The 18271-nt window shown below is 43.7% G+C and overlaps 1 non-coding gene across 1 annotated transcript; it reads left to right on the top strand.

Moving 5' to 3' along the window:
• Window positions 1-780: 780 nt before the first annotated feature.
• On the top strand, window positions 781-852 carry Trnap-agg (transfer RNA proline (anticodon AGG)). The gene has a single exon. It is a non-coding gene; the product is annotated as a tRNA-Pro (tRNA).
• The last annotated feature ends 17419 nt before the right edge of the window (window positions 853-18271 follow it).

The raw sequence follows: 18271 nt of genomic DNA, 5'->3' as shown, positions 1-18271 counted from the left end.
GACAACTGATGATCAGTTTAGATACCATTCTAAGTGCGGTGGTAACTATTGTCACTGACGTAGTCTGTGTTGGCGGGAAAACGAAATTCAAGTCAACATTATCAGTCGCTAAACCGGCCCCAGTGCCAGTAACCAACTGTTGCATGTGAAAGACACTTCGCATTTACATATGTGCCCCGCCAACTTTTGACAGTGTGGACGAATTTTAATTCAGGATATCCTAATAAGGAATTACTTTAATTTCGTTCGTAAATGGGATGACTAAGACGACATGCACTGAAATTATTGCCGTAACAAGATCCTGTCATCGTGTGAATGACACACAATCTTGCCATCAATCTTATTTTCAACTCCATTAGTTAACGTCAATGCGGAAGCGATTTACTGTGCCACTTATTTCTTCACTATAAGCAATACAATCTAAAATAATTCAGGAACAGAATTTGTGTTATATTCATCGGATATGTCTAGTCTTTGGCGTTCTGTAATGTAAGAGAGGAAGATGGAAGAGAAAAGGTAGCCCACGAGATGCAAATGATTGAAGGCATAGCATCCAGTACAAGCTAATCTCGTGTAGAGCTTGACTCGTCGGTATTTCTCCTCTTGACTAGCCTTGACGTGCTCTACTGTATCAGAACACGGCGCTGCCTTACAGTGTCAGACACGCAGCGCTGTTCGTTGTATCGCAGCCGACAGCCACACGCCTGGGAGCCTCCTGCACTAAGTGTGTCACGCTCTCCAGGTTTGGTGTGTCTCACAAGCGTAACACGTTACTGGCGTGGCTCGTTGGTCTAGGGGTATGATTCTCGCTTAGGGTGCGAGAGGTCCCGGGTTCAAATCCCGGACGAGCCCATATTTTTTTTTTTTTTTTTTGCTTTGATCAATCCCTTTCAAGCCCTGAAGGGGACGCGCGAGTGTGTGCGGGAAATTGGGCCCTGCCTTGTCTCCCACGGACTGCACAAACACAAGAAGAGTCCAAAGCGTTGGAAAGGAACAAGTGTTTTCAGCTGTAGGGCAAACCGACGCCAGCCGGCGGCCGAGGATCGCGGAGGCCAGCGCCGCCTCCCAGCGGTCAGCTGTGGCTGTGGCTGTCAACAGCTTGGCAGTCCAAGCCGTGCCCAGCGCCGACGCCCCCACCCTGTACAGCGAGATACGAGAACTGAATATCGAGAAGCAAGTGACAAAACTGGCGCGGATTCTGAAGGACTCAGACGACGAGCAGGAGCAAAGCAATAAGTAGCAAGGACCACTAAATGTCCGGGAAAACTGAAAAGCGACGCAACAAGCGGCGAAGCCAGAACTGCGAGAAAGACGAAGACAGGCTGGACGTATCTGATGCACAGGCGTCAGACACAGCGTCCTCAATTAAGGAAACGGCCGGCACCAAAGCAGAGGACGTAGTCCTCCGTCCACAATCGCCACAAGCCCCAGATCTGCCTTCAACATTGCCTAAATGAATTAATGTGCCCAATACAACGTAGTTACATGCAACGCAAATAAGATGTGTTCTGCAGGAAATGCTAGATGAAGTAGTTATGCCTGGAATAGAGCGGGTATCGGGATATAACGTCTATACCAATACTGACCCAAAAGGACGGTGTGGGAGCGCGGTCATGGTGAGATGTGGAATCGACATGGGCGACGCAAAACTAATGCCCGACGGACGCGGAATAGGAGTCAAAATAGCCGACACACTTTGAGAACCTACGCGCCGTCGGGAACAGATAATAAGCGCACCAGAAGTAAATTCTTTAACGACGACGTATGCGAGATGCGAGTTGCTCCTGCACAAAAATAGCAACGTTGTGCTGGTGTGGGGGGGGCGGGGGGGGGGGGCAGGGGAGGGAAGAGACTTAATAGCGTGGCCGCAACAGATGATCAAATCCTGGTGCCCAACAAATGCATGAACTTCAGGAACTCCTTAAATGGACTAAGTTCGAAGATTGGTGGCATCTACTGCACCAGAACCAAACGGAATTTACGTTCTACTATAATAGCGGAAGGAGCAGAATCGATCGGGTTGATGAAAAAAAAAAATGCTACCTCTATGACGGATGTAAAACTCTGCCCTGTTATCTTATCCGATCTTGCGTCCACCAATGTAAAGTACGACTACCAAGCAGAAAGCTTCCAGGAAATAGAGGCAACTGGAAATTAAATACAGCGCACCATGTAGCGTATAAAGTTATTCCATGCTATCCATAGGTGCGGTAATGCATGGAGCCGTGAGCGTCTCCGATCCAGTAACTTTTTTAATTAGAACGCACATGACGCACCTTTGTCAGATGCCGCCCTTGGCGGTGACTCAGCCTGCTGGTAGGCGCTACGAACATTTATACTCCCTATGAATCTAAATAAACTACATTAGTTATTCTCCGATTTTGTCCGAACTTTGCACATTGCTTTTTGTTTTTGCTAAAATGATGGTATGGTTCTGTGAGAAGGGGTCGATGTCGCAGCTGCTGATATCCAATGGAATGATCATTCCCTGACCATGACATTTTTATCCAGCACGAGTTCGTGAGGTATGACAACTGACGATATGTGAGTCCTAGTAGTATTACATTTTTCTCGTCTGCAATAATTTTTACACATTTGCATGCATTAGTTTGTTTCTAGGTGCACTCGATAATATTGCAAAGAACGACTATGATCTGGAAGCACTGCTAAGACGCTGTGCGCCAATTGATATGTCGTCCTTGTATTTTACCAACAAGGACACTCATGGTTTTCTACACAACTACCAAAAATTATTACTGACATCTGCAAGTGTCTATTCAGTATTGATACACATGTTGGTTATCAATATCATTTCATTTACCTCCTTTCCAGAGGTATTGCAACCATCCAGAAGCAGACTTGCACAAACAATACCACATCCATACTCATCAGTGATGTGTTCACCACGTTAGCCAACACTGCATTCACTGCTATAACCCCAGCATTGTCCATCAATGATGCATTTATCGCATCCTGCGCCACTTCAGAATCGACCATCATCTCCTCAGCATCCGCCATCGCCTCATTCTTGTCCTAGCAGCAGTCCTCTGGTCCATCCTGCTAATGAGCTGCACATCCACTTTGAGCTACTGTGGTTGCTAGCGCTTTTGGGAACTAGATCTCTAATGCACACACGGGCAACTTCACGGTAGGTTACCGACACCCTGCTACTTCCCTTAACATGTATCAGCCCGTTTTGGTACGTGTGACCCCGGTGTTCCTCAGTTAAGTGCAGTCCAATTCTATGCAGTGCTCATGCACCCCCAGAAAGAGGGTAGTAAAGGTTCTGAAGGAAGACCATTGTCCAACATATGAGGGGGGGGGGGGGGGGGGGGACGGTGACAGTGAGAAAACGCAGGGCGACTATCAGAAAAAATTGGCCATTTCTCTGACATACAGGAAAATGGGTCCTGTAATGCACTCAGCCATATACTCTACATCAAAGTGTACTCTCACATCTATGATCCAGTAACTGAGGGGTCCATCTTTATCCCTCTTCCAAGACATATCGCTGCTAAAAAGCGATGTATAAGGGCAGTCAAACGAAAACAAGAGAAATGGGAAAAAGTGAAATTATTTCTAAAACAATCTCCCCATAGCTGATAATACATTTATCCCACTGTGACATGCGACGTTCAGTGCAGACATTTTACTGGGAAGCCATTACAAATCTCCCATACAGTCCTGATCTCTCCCCAAAAGATTTCCGTGTTTCTGGAGCCACGAAGAAAGACCTTCGTGGACATCAATTTGCTTCAGAGAAAAAGGTGCATGCCTGGGTACAACCATGGTTCCACAGACAGCCACAAACATGTTTCCATGAGGGCATTAAACATCTTGTCTCACAGTTACAGCAATTACTTTTGAAATTATAAACAGTTTACTAACTTTTTTCATCTGTCTCTTATTCATTTGACAGCCCTTTATATTAACATGACCAACGGCCTTGCCGTAATAGTAACAACAGTTCCAGTCAGATTACACAAGTTACGTGCTGTCAGGCTGGGCTAGCACTTGGATGGGTGACCATCCCGTCTTCCGAGCACTATTGGCAAGCGGTGTGCACTCAGCCCTTGTGAGGCAAACTGAGGAGCTTCTCCCATCTCGTGAACTTACATATGGCCAGGAGAGCAGTGTGATGACCACATTCCCCTCCTTATCTGCTTGCGGGACACCGTTGGCCTGAGGATAACACGGCTGCCGGTCGGTACCATTGGGCCTTCATGGCCTGTTCGGGCAGGATGTAGTTTTTATATTAATATGATATTGCAGTGCCTGTGTTGTTCAAAATTACGATGCAAAGTTCCTTCAGGTATGCATGCATGCCTGAAGCAACAGGCACTACATCCGTTATGGAATACATGAAAGGTACACTGAGTCATGGGATAGCTCCTAATATCGTGTCAGACCACCTGCCCTGCGTAGTTCAGCAACTCGACATGGCATGGACTCAGCATTTCGTTGGATTTTCTTGAAGAAATTCTGAGCCATACTGCCTCCATAGCCAACCGCAATTGCGAAAGTATTGCCAGTGCAGGACTGCAGGATGTCGTGCATGAACTGGCCTCTCATTACGTCCCATAAATGTTCGATGTGATTGACGTCGGGTTATCTAGGAGGCCAAATCATTTGTTCGAAATGTTCAGGATGTTCTTTGCACCAACTGCGAACTATTGTGGCCCATTGAGAAGGTGAATCGTTGTTTTGGTACATGAAGAGCTGCAAATGGTCTCGAAGTAGCCAAACGTAACCACTTCCAGTCAATGAGCGGTTCAGTTGGACCAAAGGACCCCCTCCATTCCATGTAAACACAGCCCACACCATTATGGAGCAACCACCAGATTGCATAGTGTCTTGTTGACATCTTGGGTCCATGGCTTAGTGGTGTCTGCACCACAATCTAACCCTACTATCAGCTCTTACCAACTGAAATCAGGACTCACCTGACCAGGCCTCAGTTTTCTAGTCGTCTGTGTTTCAACCGATATGGTCATGAGTCCAAGAGAGGCAATACAGGTGGTGATATGTTCTTAGCAATGGCACACGCATTGGTCATCGGTTTCGTCCGCAGTGAGATGTAATGCCTGAAATTTAGTGTTCTCGGCACACTCTTGACAATGTGGATCTCAGAATATTGAATTAACTAACAATTTCGGAAATGTAATGTCCCACGTGTCTAGCTCCAACAACCATTTTGCATTAAAAGTTATTTCCTGTCGTGCGGCCATAATCACGTCAGTCACATGCAGCACCTGAGTAAAAATGACAGCTCTGGCAACGCACAGACCTATATCTTGTGTACACGATACTACCACAAACTGTATATGTGCACATCGCTATGCCATGACTTATCAACTCAGTGTCTTCACATTGGCGAATATGGACAACCGTCAGCTGTATAATTGCATTGTCCTGATCAACACAGGCACTGCGACATCGTATTTATCTGCCGATACCAGGAATTCAACTTTCAATTAAAATGTCTCCCTTGTAGAGGAATACACATCATGAATGTAGGACTGCAGTTTGTACACACATGGATGGCAACATATGGAAGTTTGGGCCTAGCCATGAGTGATACTCAGATAACCTAATGGTTGGGCGACTGCTCCCAATAAGTGAGAAATCGGTGTTCGACTCCCAGTCTGGCTCAAATTTTCATTGTCATTCCGGTCTACAGCTGATGGGTGTCCATATTCGCAAATACGAATACATTTCATGTAGCTCATATTAATGTCCAAAATACTGTCTAAGGTGATGAATTTTGCTTTGGATGGTCACTTTTAGCTTGTGATATAAATTATAATGTTCATTCTGAGCATACAACTACAGTACAACTCCTTAGGGACTGGGGTATGGGTCAGAATGCATAAAAGTTGGATTATCAGCAAGTACAGAAAAATACGGATTTACATTAAAATAAATAATCTCTGAACTCTAGAATGACTACTATACGTATCACATTGTTCTCTGCAATAAAAACATTGCAATAAACCGAATAGAAGCTGTTGTTATTACAGACTGAAAAAGAGCAATACTGTACAGTATGTATTTACTTTACTGTACAGCAAATACGGTATACACTGATCAGCCAGAACATTATGACCACCCTTAGCACGGATAGCGTCGTGGCATGGAAGCAGTGAGGCCTTGGTAGGTCACTGAAGGAAGCTGGCACCACATTTGTACATACAGATCATCTAATTTATGTAAATTTCGGTCAGGGGGGCGGTGAGCTCTGACGCCACGTTCAATCATATCACAGATGTGTTCGATCGGGTTCATATCTGGCGAGTTGTGGGGCCAGGACATCAACTGGAACTCGTCACTATGTTCCTCGACCCACTCCGCCACTTTTCTGGCCTTGTGACATAGCGCATTATCTTGTTGAAAAATGCCACTGCTGTTGGGAAACATGATCGTCATGAAAGGGTGTACGTGGTCTGCTACCAGTACTCCTTGGCCATCACGATGCCCTGCGCGAACTCCACTGGACCCATGGATGCCCATGTGAATGTTCCCCACAGCATAATTGGGCCGCTGCCTGCTTGTCATCGATCCACAGTACAGGTGTCAAGGTGACGTTTCCCTGGAAGACGACGGATTCGCGCCCTCCCATTGGCATGATGAAGAAGGTATCGGGATTCAGCAGACCATGCAACGCCCTGCCACTGCACCAACGTCCAGTGCCGATGGTCACGTGCTCATTTCAGTCTTAGTTGACAATGTCGTTTGCTAACATTGGCAAATGCATTAGTCGTCGGCTGCGGAGGCCCATCGTTAGGATATTCGATGCAGTGTGTGTTCAGATACACTTTTACTCTTCTCAGCATTAAAGTATAATGTCAGTTCCGCCACAGCTCGCCACCTGTCCTGTTTACCAGTTTTCCCAGCTACGACGTCTGACATCTGGATGTTGTTTCACACTGGTTTCGTTACATGTTGAAGACAACTACCACAGCACTCCTCGAACACCCGACAAGTCGTACAGTTTCCAAAATGCTCGTCTGGATCATCACACTCTCCCCTCAGACACACTCTGATAGCAACGCTCAGTGATACTACTTGCACTGTGCGTGTCTGACAAGCAGTCATTCCTCGCCAGGTGACGCTGCTATGGCCTGGACGGGTTTACATCGATGATAGGTTGGTGGTCATACTGTTCTGGCTGATCAGTGTGTATATACAGTACTGTAAAAATTGAAGGTAGCCTACACACCAGTAAAAAATTACTTAGGATGAAGGTCAGGTATAGATTTTTGTGTATCAGATGAAATTCTAGACTTAGCTGCAGTATTCCTCCATTTCTTGATCCACAAAATGTCCTTAGGTGCTGAGTTGGAATTCTGCTCGATGTACTGAAGGGTAATATCAAAAGCGTTCTTGGCGTCACGCTGTGAACTCGGGGCAGGAGGTTCGTCATCACCGCCTGAGTCCACATTCACAGTTACTTCATAATTTTTTCCCAAAACAGCAAAAATTTGGTTCTCATTGAGCTGTTCTAAGGTTTCACAGTCTTTGTGGCATTGGGCAATCCGCTCTTCAACTTCACTGGCAGGGACATTCGGTCACACAGTTCACGCATCTTTAATGATTTCCTGCTTCTTGTTGTTTTGCTCGCCTTCCATCTAATCACTTTGGGTCATAACTTCTGGCCGAAGCATACGCCGTGATTTTCGCAGTCTGTCTCGTGTTATTTCCTCCCATGACTCTGCGATCGTACAGAAAGGATCTTTGACGTTGAGGGATTTCATAGCTTCAATACGTTACAACCTTCTTGGGACTTTTCTTAAATTGAGCTGATGCACTTACTGCAATACTGCCTCATTAACCATTCTATTACTCCCTGATCCATTGGTTGGGTGATCGATGGGACATTTAGTGAAAGGGAGATAGCTTTATGTTCCCTTTCTTTGAACCCTCCTGAGATAGTTGTAATGTTGCGTTTTCCAACAGCAATAGGTCATGAACAGAAATTTCTTGTTTTCAGTTTTTTTTTCAACTGGTGGAACTAACACGTCGGAAAACCAAGATTTGAAAAGATTACGGTCCATCCAAGCAGATTTTTAATTGCAGTAATAAACCGGCAAGGAAGATAAGTTAGTAGTGTTTTTGAATGTCCTAGGCCTCTTACATTTGCCAGTAACGAACGGGGCAAGCTTGTGTTTACCAGCAGCGTTGCTGCGATGAGCAGCAATTAGCCCCCCCTCTCTCTCTCTCTCTCTCTCTCTCTCTCTCTCTCTCTCTCTTTAAATTTAGTTCCTGGCACGGTTTTATTTTATGCACCGAGTGTTTTGTTTGGCAACATTTTATAGTTTAGGTCTCTTTCGTCTCTGTTATAGACTTGGCAAGTATACAGTTCATTTTTTTCGACAATTTCATGACACTTCACAGTAAACTCCTTAGGCGCCTAATATCAGGAGACAGAAATTGAAATAAACCGAACACCATGACGGGTTTTCTAGCGATGAATCTAGCTTCACTAGCAGCTAACTCAATTTCGGCTTCTAGTTTATTGTGCACAGTTATTGTCATTTCTTTTATAATGGGCCCAGATATCGGGGTTCCTTTTCTTCTTTCTTTGTGGAAGCACATCCACAATGCTTTGTCAAGTAATTCAAATTTAGGCTTTTTCAATGTTTTGCGATTTCTAAGAATTTTTTCACCATGTATCATCACTGTACATAATTCAGTGTCTCCAGTTTCTTCTCCAATATTTTACTGTAGTCGCGCCTACGTTGAGTTCCTTGGCATTTTTTTGGTGTGATTCCCCTTTGTCCAGTCTTCGTAGCGCTGCTAATTTTTCATTTAATGAAATGAGTAACGTATTTACGTTTCACACCTGTTATGTTGAAAAAACACAACTGTGCAATACACATAATGTAAAACAAATGCATACAGTACTGTGACGAACACGGAAAAATAATGTAAAACCGCTACACAACAAGCACTAAAAACTTCACAGTGCAGTGCCGTACAAAAAACACGGACGACGACAGGAACGATACGAGAGATGACAGAGTGCTAAAACGGACAAGTGATAACGATTACCTGTAAACGGCAATACAGTTGTGAACCACCGCCCAGAGTGCGGAAAGATTCGGATCGAGCACGGTCGGATCAGCCGAGGGCGGACGAGGGGGGTTCTAGTATATATACAAAACTTTTAATGGTTTAAGAATTTAGCTCCAATGGCATTGAGCGCCTACCAAAATCTGAGAGGCAGAATCTTGATTATTCAGCTCATCTTTATGGCCTGCAGGTACATGGTAGCAAGGCATGCAGAACACACAAAATGTTAAGTGTAATGTAGTCAAACCTCTACAAATTTCCAAAGTAGCCGGTCAGTGCTCCAGATACGTAGATTTATTATTGTTCTCCGCGGGTGAGGAACAACACTATAAAACTACATACGCCAAAAATTACGCTCTGCGTCTTGGATTCGATTCGATTTGTGCCTTTGCAACTTTGGAAAGCTACCAAAACAGTGCATCAGGAGGACATGCCCGTCACTAAAGTTGCATATGCTTATGACGCTAAGTTCCAGCTTCTGATAAGGGTGGGTGTGTTTCTATACCTGGATTTGACACAGAGATTCAACAGAATGACATAGCTTGGCACAGACACATTCAACAGTAAATTTTAGCCACTGCCATAATACACGGGGAGTTTGTCTGTGTAGAGTGTTCGTCAGTGTTCAATATCCCTGATTTAAGAGAGTAGGTTAGATTATACATGGGCAAAGACGTACATCTGCTCGAGGATATTTTTTAGAAATTCCAAAATGTATGCTTGGAAACATGCATTCTGGATCCTGCATTATTACACCGGCCAGGGCGTTTGAGGGAGAATGTTCACCTCGCAAAATGTAATTTCGGAAAGGACTTTTTAAATCAATGAAAAATTCAGCTTTGAGAAAAACCATGGAAAACTTAAGAAATCACCAGGAAATTCATTCTGTTTGCCACTGAGATGGGTGCTATGGCGCAATAGATTATATCACCAAGGCAAGTTTTAAGCAGGCCACTATCTTCAATCAAAGAGACGGTGAAGGTTTCAGTTCACCAAGTCCGTCTATGTCGGTATGTGTATATTGCACCTCTCCGAAATCCATGTTCTGATTTCAGTACAAGTTTGTGAACCTAATTTCACAATCAGAAAAAAAATTAAAATTTTTGTCATGAAAATGAGATATAATGATTCTTTTCTTTACTAGCATTAGTATAAATACTATCTTTCTTTGCCTCTAACAAGAATCTCTATATCTGCTAGTATCAGCGTAGAAGTGTAATGAGTATGTGAAAGATTTTTCTATGGAAGTACATAAAGATGTTGTTAAATAGCTTTGAAAAATATTGTTAATAGAACAAAAATGTGTTGAAATGGACATTGAAAAATTATTAATAAAAATAACAAAAATATAATGTAAAACATTGAATACTCGGCAGCAAATAAGAAATTATATGCGTTTATGAAGAAAGATCGACATTCTGATCCCAAAAATCCTAAACCTTTCACTATAGCGTACAGAACAAGAATGATGTTCACGTGATTGCTCTAGAGAGAAACAGGAAAAGGGAAACTTAATTCCAAGTGGCCGAGAGAGAAAAGAAGGGAAGGATGGCCTTGTCTTAGAACATTATCCGCCCGAGAATTCGCACAGTGGATACTGCAACGCCTCTAGATGACTTAGAAAGTTCTCTACAAAATCATCGCTTGTGAATAATGCAGTGGACAGTGATAATCATTAGTTTCATTATAATTCTACGAAAATCAAAGTAAAGATGTGATTCATCCACTATCTGTGAACTCTATATCATCTTGGAACGACGAAAAACGACTACCGAATACTGTTCTGTTCCCTTCGGTATCTTTAGCCAAGCACGTAAGCATTATCTTTAATCCACTAGTGTAATTTAATTAATTGAATAATAATTCAGATAACTCCTTTTATTTCAAGGAGAGTGAAATTGGATCCTATTGATAAATATTAACAAGACTCTTTGTAGCTCACCAGTATTTGGTAGCATTACGTTGGGTAGAACATAGTCAGACGCCAACAGCCACAGAACTTAAAGTATCAATCTTGTTACAAAAGTAAATTTACTTTTTAGGCACAAGACAATAATCAAATTTTTTCTAAGTCAGTGCGACAGTTTAAATTTCCCGTGCGTAGTCAAGGTATTGACGTCCTGATACGTTATGTTACCGCTTTCATTCTAACTTTCAATGAAAATATCAGTTTAAGTTTTAGCATGTTCTGTGTCTAACTGAAGCCATATTAGGTACTTTGAGCTTACGTAACGGAACTGCTAATTATAACATTTCCGCCCACCCCCCCTCCTTCCACCCACCTCCCCCTTCTCTTAAAGACAAAGGTTACTTACAGAATAGTTTGTTTCCCTATTCTCCCACTTAACGGAAAAGTTATAATGCGTGACAATTTTTATGTCACACAATCACTCAAGATGCGTTGGTGGCCTTGGACATGTAACACGTATCAAGTTGCATCCTGATCTTGAATATACACTCCTGGAAATGGAAAAAAGAACACATTGACACCGGTGTGTCAGACCCACCATACTTGCTCCGGACACTGCGGGAGGGCTGTACAAGCAATGATCACACGCACGGCACAGCGGACACACCAGGAACCACGGTGTTGGCCGTCGAATGGCGCTAGCTGCGCAGCATTTGTGCACCGCCGCCGTCAGTGTCAGCCAGTTTGCCGTGGCATACGGAGCTCCATCGCAGTCTTTAACACTGGTAGCATGCCGCGACAGCGTGGACGTGAACCGTATGTGCAGTTGACGGACTTTGAGCGAGGGCGTATAGTGGGCATGCGGGAGGCCGGGTGGACGTACCGCCGAATTGCTCAACACGTGGGGCGTGAGGTCTCCACAGTACATCGATGTTGTCGCCAGTGGTCGGCGGAAGGTGCACGTGCCCGTCGACCTGGAACCGGACCGCAGCGACGCACGGATGCACGCCAAGACCGTAGGATCCTACGCAGTGCCGTAGGGGACCGCACCGCCACTTCCCAGCAAATTAGGGACACTGTTGCTCCTGGGGTATCGGCGAGGACCATTCGCTACCGTCTCCATGAAGCTGGGCTACGGTCCCACACACCATTAGGCCGTCTTCCGCTCACGCCCCAACATCGTGCAGCCCGCCTCCAGTGGTGTCGCGACAGGCGTGAATGGAGGGACGAATGGAGACGTGTCGTCTTCAGCGATGAGAGTCGCTTCTGCCTTGGTGCCAATGATGGTCGTATGCGTGTTTGGCGCCGTGCAGGTGAGCGCCACAATCAGGACTGCATACGACCGAGGCACACAGGGCCAACACCCGGCATCATGGTGTGGGGAGCGATCTCCTACACTGGCCGTACACCACTGGTGATCGTCGAGGGGACACTGAATAGTGCACGGTACATCCAAACCGTCATCGAACCCATCGTTCTACCATTCCTAGACCGGCAAGGGAACTTGCTGTTCCAACAGGACAATGCACGTCCGCATGTATCCCGTGCCACCCAACGTGCTCTAGAAGGTGTAAGTCAACTACCCTGGCCAGCAAGATCTCCGGATCTGTCCCCCATTGAGCATGTTTGGGACTGGATGAAGCGTCGTCTCACGCGGTCTGCACGTCCAGCACGAACGCTGGTCCAACTGAGGCGCCAGGTGGAAATGGCATGGCAAACCGTTCCACAGGACTACATCCAGCATCTCTACGATCGTCTCCATGGGAGAATAGCAGCCTGCATTGCTGCGAAAGGTGGATATACACTGTACTAGTGCCGACATTGTGCATGCTCTGTTGCCTGTGTCTATGTGCCTGTGGTTCTGTCAGTGTGATCATGTGATGTATCTGACCCCAGGAATGTGTCAATAAAGTTTCCCCTTCCTGGGATAATGAATTCACGGTGTTCTTATTTCAATTTCCAGGAGTGTACCTCACGCGATTGCCCGAGGCGTGTGGGCAGAGTGTCGGCGGTTCCCGGAAGTGTGGACATGTCTTGAGGTAAGACTGCTGTCTTTCTTAGAAACCACCCCGCTCCACTACTTACATATACAGAGTAATCTAAAACTAATTACGATAATTTGAATAGACTAGCCATGATCATTATTTGTTGTCAGTATACTTTACACAAATGGCCAGTAATGGCTGTCTCTGCTTGTATGTGTATAACATGATTCATTTCGTATCCCTGAAATCACTCCTACATAGTAGGGTTTATGTAGCACCATCTGACTTAATGACAGTACAGTTTACCTTCAATAGACGAAATCTGGTCATAAATTCTAAGCAGTGGCTGATTTAAAAATTTTGCGCCCCTGGGCACGCCATGTTATATGCCGCCCCCCCCCCCCAACAAAAAACAACGTTTTAAATAATAAGTATTACCTGATCACTTCACAATTGCCGTTTTGGATGAGAGCGCTGTGAGCTGTTTCCGTACTCCGCTATTCGTTGTTCTGAAGGACGGCCAGCAGTTAGTCGCGCTCAATCAACCTGTAATATGGTTTCTGAACTTTACTACAGACAACAGAAACTAACACAAGGAAAATAACTTTTCTTTTATGGCCTAAAAATTCAGCAGAGCGTGTACGAGACAGCGGATTTTTTTATACGTTCGCTTTTAATATGTTCTATTACAAGAAACCGTTGAAAATGAAGAAGTTACGATCCAAAAATTTAAGCGAACGTCTCTTACATTAGAAATTAATACGTACTTTTACAGAGATACGTTCAAAATTAAACTGTTGGTTTAGGATCTAATAACTTGAATGTGTAGCAGATTAAAAAACACGTTCGGTATTAATACGTGAATCTATAGGAAAGCGTAAAAAACGAAAATAAATTAGAGATTTCGGTGTTCAAACTAATAACCAAATACAGACGAACAAACACGGAACTGGATTTGCTATTGCATAATTTTACAGACTAGTGTGGAAAAATCAAATTTGTTTTATAATCTAATAGTTAACGTGTAAGGCATTAGGGTCTGTGTAGCTAGATGCTGCTAATAAGTGTACACAATACCTTTAATCCATGTAAGGGCTGAACAGTTTTGTACTGCAATAACTGCTCTCACCATAGCTCTAACGGTATTGTTTGTTGTTGTTGTCATTCCTGAGACTGGTTTGAAGCAGCTCTCCATGCTACTCTATCCTGTGCAAGCTTCTTCATCTCCCCGTACTTACTGCAACCTACATCCTTCTGAATCTGCTTAGTGTATTCATCTCTTGGTATCCCTCTACGATTTTTACCCTCCACGCTGCCCTCCAATACTAAATTTGTGATCCCTTGATGCCTCAGAACATGTCCTACCAACCGGTCCCTTCTTCTTGTCAAGTTGTACTACTAACTCCTCTTCTCCCCAATTCTATTCAATACTTCATTAGTTATGTGATCTACCCATCTAATCTTCAGCATTCTTCTGTAGCACCACATTGCGAAAGCTTCTATTCTCTTCCTGTCCAAACTATTTATCGTCCATGTTTCACTTCCATACATGGCTACACTCCACACAAATACTTTCAGAAACGTCTTCCTGACATTTAAGTCTATACTCGATGTTAACAAATTTCTCTTCTTCGGAAACGCTTTCCTTCCCATTGCCAGTCTACATTTTATATCCTCTCTACTTCGACCATCATCAGTTATTTTGCTCCCCAAATAGCAAAACTGCTTTACTACTTTAAGTGTCTCATTACCTAATCTAATTCCCTCAGCATCACCTGACTTAGTTCGACTACATCCCATTATCCTCGTTTTGCTTTTGTTGATGTTCATCTTATATCCTCCTTTCAAGACACTGTCCATTCCGTTCAACAGCTCTTCCAAGTCCTTTGCTGTCTCTGACAGAATTACAATGTCATCGGCGAACCTCAACGTTTTTATTTCTTCTCCGTGGACTTTAATACCTACTCGGAATTTTTCTTTTGTTTCCTTTACTGCTTGCTCAATATGCAGATTGAATAACATCGGGGACAGGCTACAACCCTGTCTCACTCCCTTCCCAACCACTGCTTCCCTTTCATGCCCCTCGACTCTTATAACTGCCATTTGGTTTCTGTACAAATTGTAAATAGCCTTTCGCTCCCTGTATGTTACCCCTGCCACCTTTAGAATTTGAAAGAGTATTCCAGTCAACATTGTCAAAAGCTTTCTCTGAGGGTATTTCACCTGTCTGATACATCTTGCACACCAGATGGTAGATTTTGTCAGGACTGGCTCTCCCAAGGCCATCAGTAGTTCTAATGGAATGTTGTCTACTCCCGGGGCCTTGTTTCGGCTCAGGTCTTGCAGTGCTCTGTCAAACTCTTCACGCAGTATCGTATCTCCCATTTCATCTTCGTCTACATTCTCTTCCATTCCTATAATAATGTCCTCAAGTACATCGCCCTTGTATAGACCTTCTATATACTCCTTCCACCTTTCTGCTTTCCCTTCTTTGCTTAGAACTGGGTTGCCATCTGAGCTCTTGATATTCATACAAGTGGCTCTCTTTTCTCCAAAGGTCTCTTTAATTTTCCTGTAGGCAGTATCTATTTTACCCCTAGTGAGATAAGCCTCTACATCCTTACATTTGTCCTCTAGCCATCCCTGCTTAGCCATTTTGCACTTTCTGTCGATCTCATTTTTGAGACGTTTGTATTCCTTTTTGCCTGCTTCATTTACTGCGTTTTTATATTTTCTCCTTTCATCAATTAAATTCAATATTTCTTCTGTTACCCAAGGATTTCTACAAGCCCTCGTCTTTTTATCTACTTGATCCTCTGCTGCCTTCACTATTTCATCCCTCAGAGCTACCCATTCTTCCTCTACTGTATTTCTTTCCCCCATTCCTGTCAATTGTTCTCTTATGCTCTCCCTGAAACTCTGTACAACCTCTGGTTCTTTCAGTTTATCCGGGTCCGATTTCCTTAAATTCCCACCTTATTGCAGTTTCTTCAGTTGTTTCTTCTGTCGTAACCAATAGATTGTGGTCAGAGTCCACATCTGCCCCTGGAAATGTCTTACAATTTAAAACCTGGTTCCTAAATCTCTGTCTTACCATTATATAATCTATCTGATACCTTTTAGTATCTCCGGGATTCTTCTATGTATACAACCTCCTTTTATGATTTTTGAACCAAGTGTTAGCTATGATTAATTTATGCTCTGTGCAAAATTCTACCAGACTGCTTCCTCTTTCATTTCTGTCCCCCAATCCATATTCACCCACTATGTTTCCTTCTCTCCCTTTTCTTACTCTCGAATTCCAGTCACCCATGACTATTAAATTTTCGTCTCCCTTCACTACCTGAATAATTTCTTTTATCTCATCATACATTTCATCAATTTCTTCATCATCTGCAGAGCTAGTTGGCATATAAACTTGTACTACTGTAGTAGGTGTGGGCTTCGTATCTATCTTGGCCACAATAACGTATTCACTACGCTGTTTGTAGTAGCTTACCCGCATTCCTATTTTCCTATTCATTATTAAACCTACTCCTGCATTACCCCTATTTGATTTTGTATTTATAACCCTGTATTCACCTGACCAAAAGTCTTGTTCCTCCTGCCACCAAACTTCACTCATTCCCACTATATCTAACTTGAACCTACCCACTTCCCTTTTTACATTTTCTAACCTACCTGCCCGATTAAGGGATCTGACATTCCACACTCCGATCCGTAGAACGCCAGTTTTCTTTCTCCTGATAACGACGTCCTCTTGAGTAGTCCCCGCCCGGAGATCCGAATGGGGGACTATTTTACCTCCGGAATGTTTTACCCAGGAGGAAGCCATCATTTAACCATACAGTAAAGCTGCATGCCCTCGGGAAAAATTACGGCTGTAGTTTCCCCTTGCTTTCAACCGTTCGCAGCACCAGCACAGCAAGGCCGTTTTGGTTAGTGTTACAAGGCCAGATCAGTCAATCATCCAGACTGTTGCCCCTGCACCTAGTGAAAGGCTGCTACCCCTCTGCAGGAATCACACGTTTGTCTGGCCTCTCAACAGATGCCCCTCCGTTGTTGATGCACCTACGGTACGGCCATCCGTATCGCTGAGGCACGCAAGCTTCCCCACCAACGGCAAGGTCCATGGTTCATGGGGGTAGGCTGACGGTATTAGCAAAGCTTTTACGTATTTATCGACAGAACTGAACTGCGTTATTTATTAACAGTTTTTCATCTGAGCGTATTCTCCAATAACGTATATTTCCGCGATAACTATACATTTCCACAGGCGCCAAGAATACGCATCAGTTTTAATATACTACAGTATCAGTTTGACTTGACTGTACAGCGCCGAGCAGGCTGGGTCATTCGAGTATTGTTTAGCATTGTCGGGCGCCTTCGGTCACGTCTCCACGTAAACGATGTTTAGTTCCGCGTGCTGCCATCGGCAGTTTTAGAATAAACTGGTAATACGTAGTATGTAAATCTAATGACTGTGCTCTAAGTTATAATAAAAACCACAGTATAATCTCAAATTTTTAAAACTAATATAAATAAACAAGAATGGACAAGGCGTTCAATCTCTCATCAGACAACATAGAACGTAGGTACGATTTCAGTCTTAAGAGCCGAAAAAGAGCGTTCTGCTAAAAAAATTTGTAAGTGCCATACATAGAAATATTCTAAGAGAAATGTCAGCTTTCGGAAACACGGACTGTAACGTCTATTTCGTAAAAAATTACTCGTTTCGACTGGTATATTGCTAATCTCAGAAGATTTCAAACTTCCGCGAATTGTACACATTCACCAGGGAAGGAAGGCTCTGAAGTGTGTCATATGGCGCTTGGGATTTTGTTGCACGTTCAGCAATATCGTCAGGTGAACTGTTCTTAAGGTTACTGAAAACTGTAAAGGAGTCCAACAGTGTTCTATAGCCTTCCTTCCTCCTCACTAATTCGGCGTACAAGTTGTCGAGTATTGGGAGAAATATTTCGACTCAATTTTTCACTTCCAGTCAGAAAAACTACTTCAGAGTCTGCTTTTTCGTCGTCATGAATTTTGCCTTTTCGTGATCTTTTATAGGTGCATTCATAGTCTATATCGGTCACAATATCCATGGATTTATTTTCATAATAGCCGAACACGCCACGAATAGATGAAATAAATCCTACAAGTGATTCATATAATTCATGCACTATTTTAGTATCCATATTTACACACTGCAGTTTCAGATTTACGCTTTAAATCGCTGAAGTATGTCCTTCCGAACTGTCATCATGAATACTGCTTCTAGTTTGCTGATTCAATAAAGCTGAAG

The sequence above is a fragment of the Schistocerca nitens genome, chromosome 2 (assembly GCF_023898315.1).
Source record: "Schistocerca nitens isolate TAMUIC-IGC-003100 chromosome 2, iqSchNite1.1, whole genome shotgun sequence".
NCBI classification, from domain to species: domain Eukaryota; kingdom Metazoa; phylum Arthropoda; class Insecta; order Orthoptera; family Acrididae; genus Schistocerca; species Schistocerca nitens.
Note: the sequence above shows the minus strand (reverse complement) of the source record. Positions and strands in the feature narration are given on the sequence as shown.